This window comes from Meles meles, chromosome 19 (genome assembly GCF_922984935.1).
Source record: "Meles meles chromosome 19, mMelMel3.1 paternal haplotype, whole genome shotgun sequence".
Classification (NCBI taxonomy): domain Eukaryota; kingdom Metazoa; phylum Chordata; class Mammalia; order Carnivora; family Mustelidae; genus Meles; species Meles meles.
The window spans coordinates 39,612,204-39,627,267 of NC_060084.1; the positions used below are offsets into that span (position 1 = coordinate 39,612,204).

The 15,064-nt window shown below is 41.1% G+C and overlaps 1 non-coding gene across 1 annotated transcript; it reads right to left on the reverse strand.

The window, feature by feature from the left end:
- Window positions 1–7,967: 7,967 nt before the first annotated feature.
- LOC123931930 lies at window positions 7,968–8,076 on the reverse strand. Its single transcript, XR_006816351.1, has one exon. It is a non-coding gene; the product is annotated as a U6 spliceosomal RNA (small nuclear RNA).
- Between the last annotated feature and the right edge of the window lie 6,988 nt (window positions 8,077–15,064).

The window sequence follows — 15,064 nt, forward strand, 5'->3', positions numbered from 1 at the left end:
GTCTTCACTTTTGGGAACGGATTCCTGCTTCTATGGAAGACTACCAGCTGAAGTACCTCGTTTATATTTATAGGTCCTGTTGCATAAAAAATTACTTCTCTTTAAACCCCAAAGCCATTCAGTGCTGTGCAAGGGCATGCCATCAGAGGTATATGAACCTGAGACCAGAGCACAAGCCTCTAACTGGTTGCAAGGTCACCATACTATTTCAACTCCTCAGATGCCCTTCTTGGCTGCTGAGCACTTGAAATTGCATGACTTAAATATATATACCATGCATCCCCCTGTTGGTGATGCCTGCATAGAAGTATGGTCAGCTCAGATTTCCACAGAGACATACCAGTGGGTTTCATAGTAAGAAAATAGGGAGGATGAATGGCTGGGAATATACTTTGAGATAAATCCGGATTCCTGCATGCTCAGCCTGAGAGGGTCCAACAGAGCTATCTCACTTGCTCTGGTGTAGGATTGCTTTGCAAAATACCAGGTAATGTCAGATAAATGCATTGCCAAGAGGGAGGAGATTAACCTTCTCTCATGTCAGCACGGGCAATAGATGTGGGCATCCTCTGACTCACAGTGAATATTGGGCAGATTCAAACAGTCATAGCCTCTCCAGGGGAGGCAGTGATATTGGGTGCCCATGTGGTAGCCTGTTGCAGAATTGGTAAAGAGACAGGAAGCTCAGTGATTCTCAGCCCATCACATCTTGGGTGCTTCTGACTGCTAGAAATTTCACCAAAGTCCCTTAGGGGTCAGAGACACCTTTTGTTGAGAGACTTTTGACTGTCCTCATAAAGGATATCATCAGGGTATACATTAGCCATTTATGCCCCCTGCAGTGACAGATCTCTCTTACTAGTCCAATCTCCCACCCCCAGCTTCCAATAAGCCATTATCTGAGCATCTAGACACTATCAGGGCAGCATTGGTCTCTCTAACAGAACCACAAACTAAGGTCTGGGGCTGGGGGTCTTTCCCATTGGAACCCCAGTGTCAATTCAAAGTAATCACATGGAAATGGAGGTCAGTGATGCCAGCCTGTGCCAGAATTTCAATAGGACCAAGGACCTGGTATCTATCTATCAAGATACCCTGGTATCTATTCCAATGCCAAAAGGTGCCCATGCCCTTTTCCCATGGCAGAGACGCTAACTGAGCCATCTCCTTCAGTTTCATTCATAGGATCCTTCATGGCCCAGCCTGCCTACTGCATGTGGTTTTATTTCCCACCACACTCTGCTACCCGAGACCACCTCTTTCCCTTTGACTTGAACATGGTTTTCCTTTTGGAACTCCTTGCTGTGTCTCCATCCACCTAAATAATTCTCTCCCATCCTTCAGAAGAACTCAGGTATGGGGGCACCTAGATGGCTCTGTCAGTGAAGCTCTTGCCTTTGGCTCAGGTCATGAACCCAGGGTCTTGGGATCAAGCCCCACATTGGGTTCCCTGCTCAGCGTAGAGGATGTTTCTCCCTCTTCCTCTGCCCCCACTCCCAGTTCCTGCTCTCTCTCTCCCTCTCTCTCTCTCTCAGATAAATAAATAAAATCTTTGAAAACCTCAGGTGTCATAGCCTAAGGTGGAGGTAGATTTCTCACCTCTTACATGGGATGGGTGTCATGCTCTGTCACCCATAGGACCTAGAGGCTTACCCCCACAGTGTGCTATAAGTATCTGCTCCATGGCTGCCCCACATGCACCAGACCTTGGGTCCCCATCCCCAGCAGGTGTGTGTCTGTGAGCCCACCCTCTAGCCCCATGCCTTGCAGGGTGGGCAGTCAATCCATGTTTGTTAAATGAACAAACGGGTCATGCTACCTCCAAGTCACTGTTCAGTAGCCACTTTGGACGTGGCCAGTTTCTCTAAGCAGTAGCTATAGGAAAGCAACCCCTAACATATTTGCACTTCTAGAAAATCCCACACCAGGGCTGATAGCCTGGTTTTGACCACCATCCTGGGCCCCCAAATCATGGTGATACCCAAGACTTGACATCAAGGAGGAAGAAAAGGAGAGAAAAAGGAGGAATGGGGGCTGGGGGCGGTGGAGGAGAAGGAAGGGTAGAAGCAGCCAGACACACAAAGAAACTGACCATTGTACTTCAGGGTCAACTGAGCTTCCCAGGCAGTGAAGACAAGGATGGCTGCAGACCCCCAGCCCCAAGGAAGAAAATCCCCAGCAAGTTCTCATGGGCTCTGGCTGAGATAGGCTCCCGGTCAGAAGCTCAAGTTTTGCAAGAGACAATATGGCTGCAACGACTCAGATCTATTCTGCAATCTTTTAGCAGTGGCGTCAGCCAAGTAGCTACAAGAAGGGCCCTCAGAGATACAAAATCTAAGAAAAATAGTCCTGGCATCTAATTACAACAGTGCAGTTTGCTGCTTTTATCTGTAATTGGACTGTATAGTCTTTCATTCTAATTTACTTTACATCTAAACTGTGATAATCAAGACAAGCAGAACAGAATGGTCTCTAACTGGCTATCCTACTGACACCCGTTAATGCCTAATTATAACAACTAAATTAAAGATGCGACTGGAAAGAGGTGGAATATCAGTTTGAAGCATTTAATTCTGTGGAGAGAAGTAGAGATTTTAAATCCTAAGTAAGAAAATCAATATTATGCCTCATTATATTGGTATTGCTAAACAGATTAATGAAATTAAGTATTTTGTTGTGTTGCTTTCCTGTTTTCCAATGTTGTCCTGATGCAATGATGGTTTGTAATGAAGGAGTACTGCAGAGGAGGAAGTCTAAATGGAGAGCCAATTTATACACCGAAATTGGGAGATTGCTAATCTTGTTTATAGAGCAAAGGTTTTCTTTTGATATGGTTAGATTTTTAGATAGGCATTATGGGTCTGGACTTTTGCAGCTCATAGAACAAAAATACATTCAACTCAAAGCGAAGGCAGGTGCTGTCTTCCCTCTCATGGGCAGAGGTGTCAAAAGGGACCACTTTGACAATACCAGTGTTCACAAACACTGTGGCTCTGGACGAGCATCCTCGGAGATCCTAGTGTCAGTGGCCTCACAGTGGATGCCACCTATGAAAATGCAAGGCAAAGGGAAGCTGGGGAAATGAATGGAAGGTGTGCCAGGTCCCCAGAGCCCTTCAGTGGGTTGGAAGCTGGAAGAGAAGCTGTGAGAAGAAGCTGTGGTTCAGCTTTGACAACAGAGCTCAGAAGTAAAATGACGGAGGTTTGCGGAGAGAAGGAAGACATGCAATTCCTGGGATCGGTGAGGCAGGACATGCATGTCCCTGACTAGGTGGCAGCATGTGCCCACCCATTCTGCCCAGTGGAATTCTAGAGTTTTCTTCCTTCGCTCGTTTCTTTGATGTTTCCTGCTTATCCTGACTTCTAAGTCTTGTAACTCAGAGTTTATATAGGACTCAAAAAAACTAAAAAGTGCCAAATGCTGACAGTGTGAGTCACCATGGGGGTCACCTCCTCTTGGTCCCCCTGCTGCAGAGGTACCCAAATGCAGATCTTAGAAGAATTGGAAGACCTTGCATGAGACATCGACTATTTGAAAGAATCTCTAGAAATCCTCTGGAGTTGAGTTTACTGGCCAGTGACTTATTGAGTGAACGATCTGAGGACAGTGGAGCTCCAGACCTCTTCCGAGGCAGGGGACCCCTTCAAACACAAAGCAGGCTGAGCTCCTGCACTGCAGAGCTGGCCCGTTTACAAGTGGGCCGCAGAGGGCTGCAAGCAAGGAAGGCACAGCTGTAGGGACCTTCCCCAGAACGTCCAGATCTGAGGAAGAAAGACATGTTAATTCCAACTTATCTTTGAATGGTTGTTTTCAGAAGAGAGAATTTGATTTTTAATTTTGTCTCATCCTCTCTTCCGATTCCCGGGGTCCTTACCCATCTCATAAGCATGTGCACAACCTGAAGGCAAGGGTGACAGTGCCTTGGGGGCAGGGATCAGCTGGGGCCAAGGGCAGGTCCCCAGCCCCCTCAGGAAGGGCGGGTAAGCCTCCTGATCCCACAGGGTGAGGCATGGGTGAGGCATGGGTCTAATCGTCTCCTCCTGCTGGCACTCAGGAAGCCAACGCTGTCACCCCCCACCAGGCCCACCTCTCAGCTGCACAAACAAAGCCAAATAAAAACTGCTGGCGGCCGCTGGTCCCACTGCAACAGATGTGGTGCCTCTGCACCATCTTGCCTGTTCTTAAGGTTTTTTTTTTTTTATTACAAACAGACAGATGTAGCTTGTCCCTTCCATCTTGTTTACGATGCTGCTGGAGCACCTGTGGAAGACGGGTCCCTGCAGAAATCCTTGACTTCCGTTCAGATGGTTTGAGACGTAGCCAGCCAGCTCTGCAACTCTGTCTGCACATGATTCTGGGTTCTTCGGCACATGTTTGCGCTAAGGCTAGAGAAACCTGAATCACCCAGAGGATCATCCCAGGCACCTTAGTATCACACCTCAAAGTGCATGGGATGTTTTCAATGTGTAGGCATTCATCAACGTGTGTGGAGGACCTGCGAGAGACCACTTGGCCTTCAGGTCAGTCTGTGAGCTGACGCTTGGTTCCGTCGGACTCCTCGCTGCACCGATTGCTTCCCTCACTTGGCCTTGTGTCCATTTAGTCCTAAGACCCCTGCATGGGGGGCAGGGCCCTGACCAGCCAGGGAGGGCTGTAAGGCCTCTGACCATTGCCTTGTTGACCTTCCTCTCCTCAGTGAAAGGGGCCCATAAACCCATGTGGAAAACAGACTCAGGGCAGGGAGAAGAGGGGATGCCATAAAGAAAGCCCAGGCTGGGGGCTATTTCCTACTCTCGGCCTGACCCTGGGTGCCTCCTTAGAATTATGCAGCCCAACACAGACCATTAAAGACCGTTTGCATAGCTTCTCATTTCCTTAGCGCAGACAATGCAAGAGCAATGACACTCATGGACTTCCTGTGACAACTGCCTTTTCGTGTTACCCTTATTTTTCATGCCCCTGCCTTTGCTGTGCAGCAAACCACCCCAAGACACATGACTTAAATACAACCAGCGTGCACTGAGCTCATGCTTCTGTGGGTTGGTTGAGTGGTTCTTCTGGTCCAGACTGGCTCAGCTCATCGCCGCTAGCCTTGCCCATGCGTCTCTGATCAGCTGGAGAGTGGGCTGGTGGCTGGGAGATCTAAGGTGGCCTCATCATGTGGCCAGCAGCTGGCAGACTATTGGCCAGGGAGACATGGCTGATTGGGCCACATGGCTGTCAACACGTAGCAGCCTCACCCCGGCCTCTTTACATGGTGGTCCGAGCAAGACAGTGAGACCAGATGTGCTTTTCAAGTCTCGGCCTGGAGCATGTCCCCCCACTGTCCATGGGCTGGAGCGGGCCCATGGCCAAGAGCAGTCAGCGTGGGAGGACCTGCCCGAGAGCGTGGACACTGGGAGGGGAGGAATTTGTGGCCATTTCTGCATCCACCACAGTGTTTTGTTTTTCTTTTTTCAATTTATAGCCTCCTTAATTGAATAACTCAATCGTTTACTTTCAACCTTTAGTGTTTACAAAGGAAGCATGCCTTCAGCTTGGGTTGTCTCTTTAATAGATGAGGTTTCAGAAAACTGTTTTCAAATTGCAATCAGACTGAGTTTTTGGGGGCCCAAAGTTTTCCTTTTTTCTGCTTTGACTACATTATGGTCTAATAATTTGACTTGAATGTTTCCTGTTCTTTAGGTTTTTTTAAAGTTGTCTGCTATGTGTATGTTAAATTTTTAATACCCCACCGACATGGGAAAGTGGGTAATTTTGGTTACTTGATACAAATATACAGATACAGTTACATACAGGTTTTAATTCAGACACAGAATCAACCGTGTTGGTAGTATTTTAAGAGTTCCTCTACCGTTATTAAAGGAATTAAAAAGTCATTAATTATATAAGAATTGTGTAATTCTTACACAATTGTGGAGAAGTGAAGTTGTTACCAATACAAAACAACTGTCTTTTCCTCTTTCATGTTGGTTGCATAGAATTTCCTGTCATATTAACCTGGGCTAAGAATTAACAGAGCCGTAATGGCTAGTGTGCTGGTGAACTCACTCATTTATATGGTGAGTAGAAAGAAAAACTCTTGTGTTCTTCTCAGAGTAAAATTTGTCTATATGTTTGCAAATAGAAAAAATGCTCATCCCATTTTAAAATGGAAAGTTTTATCGAGGTCATTGTAGATTCACATTCCATTAAGAGTAACAGAGAGAGATCCATGTATCTTTTTCCTCGTTTCCACCAGCAGTAACAAACTGGTATCAAACAAGATATTGACATTGATACAATCAACTAATGCCATGCAGATACTCCCAGTTTTTTGTTTTGTTTTGTTTTGTTTTTTATTTTTGCTATGACAGCTTTATTGAGATAGAATTGATAGATCATAGAATTCACCCATTCCATGGATACAATTCGATAGATTTTGGTATTATTCGGAAATGCAACCATCTTCCCAGTCAATTTTAGAACATTTTCACCACCTTAAAACATACCCTTTACTTTCACCCTGCTATTCTCCTTCCTGCCCCGCCCCCAGCCCTAAGGCATGCGAATCTTCTGTGTCTACAGATTTGCCTGTTCTGAATATTTCATGCAAATGAAGATGTATAATATATGGCCTTTTGTGTCTGGTTTCTTTCACTTAACATAATCTTTTCAAAGATACTCCCAGTTTTATCTGGAGTGTATTTAGTTCTGTACCATTTAATCACACAGATAGGTTTATACATCTATCCCCACAGTCGAGATACAAAACCATTCCATCAACACCAGAATCCCTCATTTTGCCCTTTCACAATCCGATCTTCTTCCTCCCACTCCCTTCTTCCCATATCCTGAACCCCTCAAAACTACTACGGTCTCCATTTATAAAATTTTGTCACCTCCGCAATGTTACATCAAAGAATCACATGGCATATGACATTTGAGGATTGGATTTTTTTCACTCAGAATAATTCCCTGGAGACCCACCTAAGTCATTGTATGTATGGACAGTTCTTTTATTTGCACTGCTGAGTAATATTCCATGCATATATGTACCACAGTTTAACCATCCACACACTGAAGGACATCAGAGCTGTTTCTAGTTTGGGGTTATTGTGAATAAAGCCACTATGAGTATTGACCTACAGGTGCTTTTGCGAATACGGTTTTTATTTCTCTGGGATAAATGACCAAGAGTAGAGTTTCTGATTCATATGGTAATTTCATGTTTAGTTTGATAAGAAACTGCCAAACTGTTTTCAAAAGTGGGTATATCATCTTATATTCCCACCAACAATGTATTAGTAATCGAGTGCCTCTGCATGCTTGCCAGCATTTGGTAATGTCACTGTTTTTTATTTTCTCCATTCTGATCCATATGTAGTGATATCTCATTATGGTTTTAATTTGCATTTCCCTGATGGCTCATAATGCTGAACATCTTTCATGTGTGTGTGTTTGCCATCTGCATATCATCTTCACTGAAAAGTCTGTTTGTGCCTTTTGCCCACTTTCTAATTTGATTTTTTTTTTTTTTTTTTGCTACTGAGTTTTCAGTGTTCTTTATATATTCTAGATACTATTCCTTTGTGGGACATGTGGTTTGTAAATATCTCCTCCCAGTATGTTGCTTGTTTTCATCTTCTTCACCTAGACTTTCACAAAAGATAAATTTTTAGATTTGATGAGGTTTAATTGATCTTTTTTTTTCTTTTCTACACTGTGCTTTCTGTGTCAAGTCTAAGAACTCTTTGATTAGACCTAAATGCCAAAATGGCTTTCTTTCTATATCTCCCAAAGGTTTTATAATTTCATGTTTTTAAGTGAATTCCATAATCCACTTTGAGTTCATTTTTGTATAAGACGTGAGGTTGAGGCTGAGGTCGTTTTCTTACTTATGGATGTGCCATTACTCCTGCAACATTTGTTGAAAATACTATTCTTCCTCCACTGAACTGCTTTTAAGGCTTTGTACAAAAAAAAAAAAAACTATGAAACACTGTATGAATTTCCATGTCGTCCTTATGCAGAGGCCATGTTAATCTTCTCTGAATCACTCCAAGTTTTTATTAGATGCACTACTAAAGTGAGTACTGCTCATACCTTTAAACTCAGCTCCACTTCTGGAAATTCACTTCTGAAGATGAAAAAGATATGCCCAAGACTATGTGTGTGTGTGTGTATATTATATATATATATATGTATGTATACATTTATATATATGTATATATTTATATATATATATACATATATATATATATATATATATATATACATGTTGTTTTTGGTTTTTGGGTGTTTTTTTTTTTTTGAGAAAAAAGAGAGAGTATGCATGTGAACAGGAGATTGGGAGGGATAGATGGAGAGGAAGAGACAGAATCTAAAGCAGGCTCTATGCCCAGTGTGGAGCCCCATGCATTGCTTGGTTTCACACCCTGAGATCATGACCTGAACTGAAATCAAGAGTCAGACACTTAACTGAATGAGCCACCCAGGCACTCTTCAGCATTATTTAAACAGCACATGAAAGAGTGGGTAGGCATGTCCAAACATTGTAGGTGGGAAATGTGTGTTAGTTTTCTATTGCTGTGTAACAAAGTATCCCAAAATTTAGTGACTTAAGGCAACAACATTTATAAAATCACAATGTTTTGATATTTGGTCATGGCTTTTCTGGGTTCCATAAATGAGAGGCTCTCATAAGTCTACTCTTAGACAACAAGTGAGGCTGAGGTTTTCTCTGAAAGCTCAACCAGAGAAGGACCCATATCCAAGCTCACTGATATTGTTGTTGGCAAGATTCATTCCTTGCAATCTCTTGCAAATGGGGCCTCACTTTCTCTTTGGCTGTTGCTAGGAGCCTACACTCAGTTTATTGCCATATGGGCCTCTCTGTAGTACGGCTTACTTCATCATAACAAGCAAACAGAGAAAGTGCAAGAGACTGCAAGGAATCCATTGTAAACTAATCATAGAAGAGATTTCCTGTTAATTTTACTGTATTTTATTCATTCAACGAAATTTGCTAAATCGAGCTTATACTCAAGGGTAGGGATTACAGAAAAGTGTGATACCAGGAGGAAGACATTTGGGGGATTTATATAAGAAGTTTCCCACACAATAAGTAAATTATTATACATTCAGTCAGTTAACAATCATACATCCAATGATTTTTCTACACTAATTACATGGAGTATGGCATTGCTGTCATGATTGATAAGGGCCTCAGTGACAGTCACATGCAAAAACTATGAAATTGGACCACTATCTTACACCACACACAAAAATTAACTCAAAGTGGATTAAAGACTTGAATGTAAAAATAGAAACAATAAAAGTTCCAGAAGAAAAAAGCAGTAAGCTCCGTGGTATCACTTTTAGAGATACTCTTTTGGATCCTACTCCAAAGGCAATGACAACAAAAGCAAAGTTAAACGAATAGAAGTACATCAAAGTACAAAATAAAATGGCAACCTACTGAAAATGAAAAGACATTTACCAATAATATATATGAGAAGTTAATATCCAAAATATATAAAGAAATCATACAGCTCCATAACAAAAGAAACAAGCAAGCAAGCAAAAAAAATAAAAAAAAGGAATCCAATCAAAAACAGGTAGGAGACCTGAATAGATATTTTTCCAGAGAAACCATACAGATGACCAATAAGCAAATTAAAAGATGCTCAAGCTCATTAATCATCAGGAAAATGCAAATCAAAACCACAACTCACACCTGTCAGAATAGCTATTATCAAAAGGATAAGAAATTGCAAGTGTTGGCAAGGATGTAGAAGAAAAGAGAACTTTCATGCACTATTGGTGGGGACAGAAAGTGATGTAGCCTCTGTCATAAACAGTATGGAGATATCTCAGAAACAAAAGTAGAACTATCATATGATCCAGCAATACAGTTCTAGGTATATATCTAAAGAAAATGAATACACTAATTGAAAAGTGATATGTACCTTTATGTTTACTGAAACATTATTTACAATAGCCAAGATGGGGAAATAACCCAAGTGTCCATCAATGAATGAATGGATGAATGGATAAAGAAAATGTGAGATTGATACAGGTACAGGTACAATGGAATACTACTCAACCATAAAAAAGAATGAAATCTTTCCATTTGAGACAACATGGATGGACCTTGAAGATAAGTGAAATGAGTGAATGCTGTGCTGAGTGAAATAAATATGACAGAGAAAGATAAATACCAAATGAATTCACTTACACATGGAATCTGAAAACAAAACAAAACGAATAAGCAAAACAAAATAAAACTTATGGATACAGAGATTAGATTTATGGTTGCCAGAGGGGAGAAAGTAGGGGTAGTGAAATGAGTGAAGGCAATCAAAAGGTAACTTCCGGTTTTAAAATAAATAAGTCATGGGGATATAATTTGCAACATAGTGACAATAGTCAATAATACTGTATTGCAAGTTTGAAAGTTGCTAAGAAAATAAGTCTTTAAAGTTCTCATCACAAGAAAAAAATCTGTAACTTATATAGTGATAGATGGTAACTAGACTTATTGTGGTGATGATTTCAAAAGTACACAAATGTTGAATCATTATGTTGTACATCTGAAACTAATATTATATGTCAATTACACTTCAATTAAAAATGAAACACTAAAAATTCTCAATTAATCAAAAAGTGGGAAAAAATGAACAATTAACAAATAGAAAAATACATTGGTAGACTTAAACCCACCATCAATAATACTACTAAATATTATTAATGTTAAATTAAAATACTGAGGCCAAGCTATATGCTGCCTATAAGAAACACTCTTATAAAGATACAGGAGAGGGAGAGTGAGGTTATGGACATTGGGGAGGGTATGTGCTATGGTGAGTGCTGTGAAGTGTGTAAACCTGGTGATTCACAGACCTGTACCCCTGGGGATAAAAATACATTATATGTTTATAAAAAATAAAAATAAATAAATAATTTTAAAAAACATAAAGACACAAAGAAGTTAAAAGTAAAATGATGAGAAAAGATATGTAAATAATAAGAATGAGAAAGGTGATGCAACTATATTATCATCAAAGATTTCGAAGTAAAAAATATTCTTAAAAATAAAGACATATCACATTGGATAAAGGGTCAATTCATGAAAAAGATACCTGAAATGAATGTACACATAACAACAGATCTTCAAAATATATGAAACATAAATTTACAAAACTAGTAGGAGAAATAGACAAATTTAGAAATATAAAGGACGGCTTTTATTCTCTCTTAATGGTTAATAGAACGAGCAAACAAACAAACAAAACCTATAAGGAAAATGAGCATCTAGATATGATCAACCAATTTAACCTGAGCTTTATAAAACACTACATCCAATAGCAAAATGCATATTCATCTCAAGTACATATGGAACATTCACCAAGTTACATCATTTGTTGATAGATTCAAAAACACTCAGTAAATACTATACACTGAAATCATACAGGGCACCTGGGTGGCTCAGGTAGTTAAGCCAATGCCTTCAGCTCATGTCATGACACCGGAGTCCCAGGATCAAGTCCTGCATCTGGCTCCCAGCTCCATGGGGAGTCTGCTTCTCCTTCTCACCTTCTCCCTTCTCATGCTCTCTTTGTCTCTCTCTCTCAGTTTCAAACAAATAAATAAAATCTTTTTAAAAAAGAAATCATACAGGGGCGCCTGGGTGGCTCAGTGGGTTAAGCTGCTGCCTTCGGCTCAGGTCATGATCTCAGGTCCTGGGTTCGAGTCCCGTATCCAGCTCTCTGCTCGGTGGGGAGCCTGCTTCCCTCTCTCTCTCTCTCTGCCTGCCTCTCTATCTACCTGTGATCTCTCTCTGTCAAATAAATAAATAAAATATTTAAAAAAAAGAAATCATACAGAGTATTTTCCCTGACTGTAATAGGATTAAATTATAAGAATTAAATTAGAAATTAACAAATATAAAATATGTTTTTAAATCCACAGTGTTTAGAAATAAAACAAAATCTTCTAAATATGTCATGGATCTATTCCCAAAAAAGAAAGAGAAAGGAAAACTTCCAAATTCATTCTGTGAGGCCAACATTACTCTGATTCCAAAACCAGACAAAGATACTACACAAAAATGAAAATGAAAAACTACAATACAAGCCAACATCCCTGAAGAACATAGTTGCAAAAGTCCTCAACAAAATACTAGCAAACTGAATTAGACAATACTTTAAAAGGATCATTCACCACAATCAAGTGGGATTTGTGCCAGGAATGCAAACGGTTAATATTCACAAATTAATTGATGTGATACATCACATTAACAAGAGGAACGATTAAAAACCATATGATCATCACGCTAGATGCAGAAAAAGCATCTGACAAAGTACAACACCCATTCATGATAAAAACTATCAACAAAGTAGTTTTGGGGAACATACCTCAATATGATAAAGGCCATACATGAAAAATCCACACTTAACATCACATTCAATGGTGAAAAACTGAGAGTTTTTACTCTAAGATCAGGAATAAGACAAGGATATCCATTCTTGCATTTTTATTTAACATAGTATTGGAAGTCCTAGATGCAGTAATTAGACAAGAAAAAAAGGCATCCAAATCAGTAAGGAAGTGCTATCATCCATTTGTGGATGATATGACATTTCTTTTTTTTTTTTCTTTTATCATCACTATTTTTAATTATTAACCTTTCTGGATTTTACCCTCTCCTGCAAATTGAGGTTACAGTCCCAAACAAATGGAGTTTTATCATCTCGTAATAATTAGGATTTTTCTCTCCAGTGGACCCAAATTGCTTGTTGACAAATATTTTGGCTGGCACAGTAGGTGTGGGGCCCCTCAAACACCTGGCTGATTGCTCTGACCACCCAGACGAACTTGTCCTGGATTTTTCTAGAATATCCATGAGAGTGAGCGTCTCCATGTCTGCCCTTCCCCCAAACAGAGGTCTTTTCTTATTCCATATGAGTCTGAGCACTCCATCCAGGTTGATTCATGATGCTGACTGAACTCAACGGATGTATTTATTCTTCCAACCTGTTCTGAATTCTTGCCTTATTCTTCCTGCCTGGAAGGGTCAATACTCTCCAATATCGAGTTGCTTCCCACTTGGATTCTGCTGCTTCTCCCATTCCTCCATGTTTCACTTCTCCTTAAATGTCAGAAGCAATCCCAAATACATGTGTGCTTGAAGTTTCTTCCACCCATGCCTACCTCCCCGGGACCAAGATGTTCTTATGCAATGTCCCCTTTTACAAACCGTATTTGTTATTCCTCAATGTAGGTGCCACTTCTGGATGGGAAGGGTGTCCCAAGATTTGTGGACACAGCTTCCACCGGCCCACTTGTGATCATCTCAAGCACTGCAGGGGTTCAGAATGACTGGACCCAAGATGGGCCACTTTGGCATGTAGATTATTTGCAGCTAAAAACAATCAAAGCCCCAAAGGCTCAGGAAGAAACTTTGACCTTTCCTTCTCACTGCCTAAAATAATTTAGAGAGAGAACCTGCTCCAGAAACAGAGCTAGTACCAGTATATTTGGTGTAGAATATGAACCAGGGAGGAACTTGGCAAAGTCTGTTAAAATTCCTCTCTATCTGGGGCGCCTGGGTGGCTCAGTGGGTTAAGCCACTGCCTTCGGCTCAGATCATGATCTCAGGGTCCTGGGATCGAGTCCCGCATCGGGCTCTCTGCTCAGCAGCGAGCCTGCATCTCTCTCTCTCTCTCTGCCTGCCTCTTTTTTTTTTTTCCATTTTATTTATTTTCTCAGCGTAACAGTATTCATTGTTTTTGCACAACACCCAGTGCTCCATGCAAAACGTGCCCTCCCTATTACCCACCACCTGTTCCCCCAACCTCCCACCCCTGACCCTTCAAAACTCTCAGGTTGTTTTTCAGAGTCCATAGTCTCTTATGGTTCACCTCCCCTTCCAAATCTTTTTTTTAAATAAACATATAATGTATTTTTATCTCCAGGGGTACAGGTCTGTGAATCGCTAGATTTACAAACTTCACAGCACTCACAATAGCACATACCCTCCCCAATGTCCATAGCCCCCTCCCCCTCTCCCAATCCCACCTCCCCCCAGCAACCCCCAGTTTGTTTTGTGAGATTAAGAGTCATTTATGGTTTGTCTCCCTCCCAATCCCATCTTGTTTCATTTATTCTTCTCCTATCCCCCTAACCCCCCATGTTGCTTCTCCATGTCCTCATATCAGGGAGATCATATGATAGTTGTCTTTCTCCGATTGACTTATTTCACTAAGCATGATACCCTCTAGTTCCATCCACGTCATCGCAAATGCCAAGATTTCATTTCTTTTGATGGCTGCACAGTATTCCATTGTGTTTATATACCACCTCTTCTTTATCCATTCACCTGTTGATGGACATCTAGGTTCTTTCCATAGTTTGGCTATTGTAGACATTGCTGCTATAAACATTCGGGTACACGTGCCCCTTCGGATCACTATGTTTGTATCTTTAGGGTAAATACCCAGTAGTGCAATTGCTGGGTCATAGGGTAGTTCTATTTTCAACATTTTGAGGAACCTCCATGCTGTTTTCCAGAGTGGTTGCACCAGCTTGCATTCCCACCAACAGTGGAGGAGGGTTCCCCTTTCTCCGCATCCTCGCCAGCATCTGTCATTTCCTGACTTGTTAATTTTAGCCATTCTGACTGGTGTGAGGTGATATCTCATTGTGGTTTTGATTTGTATTTCCCTGATGCCGAGTGATGTGGAGCACTTTTTCATGTGTCTGTTGGCCATCTGGATGTCTTCTTTGCAGAAATGTCTGTTCATGTCCTCTGCCCATTTCTTGATTGAATTGTTTGTTCTTTGGGTTTGCTAAGTTCCTTATAGATTTTGGATACTAGCCCTTTATCTGATATGTCGTTTGCAAATATCTTCTCCCATTCTGTCAGTTGTCTTTTGGTTTTGTTAACTGTTTCCTTTGCTGTGCAAAAGCTTTTGATCTTGATGAAATCCCAATAGTTCATTTTTGCCCTTGCTTCCCTTGCCTTTGGGGTTGTTCCTAGGAAGATGTTGCTACGGCTGACGTCGAAGAGGTTGCTGCCTTC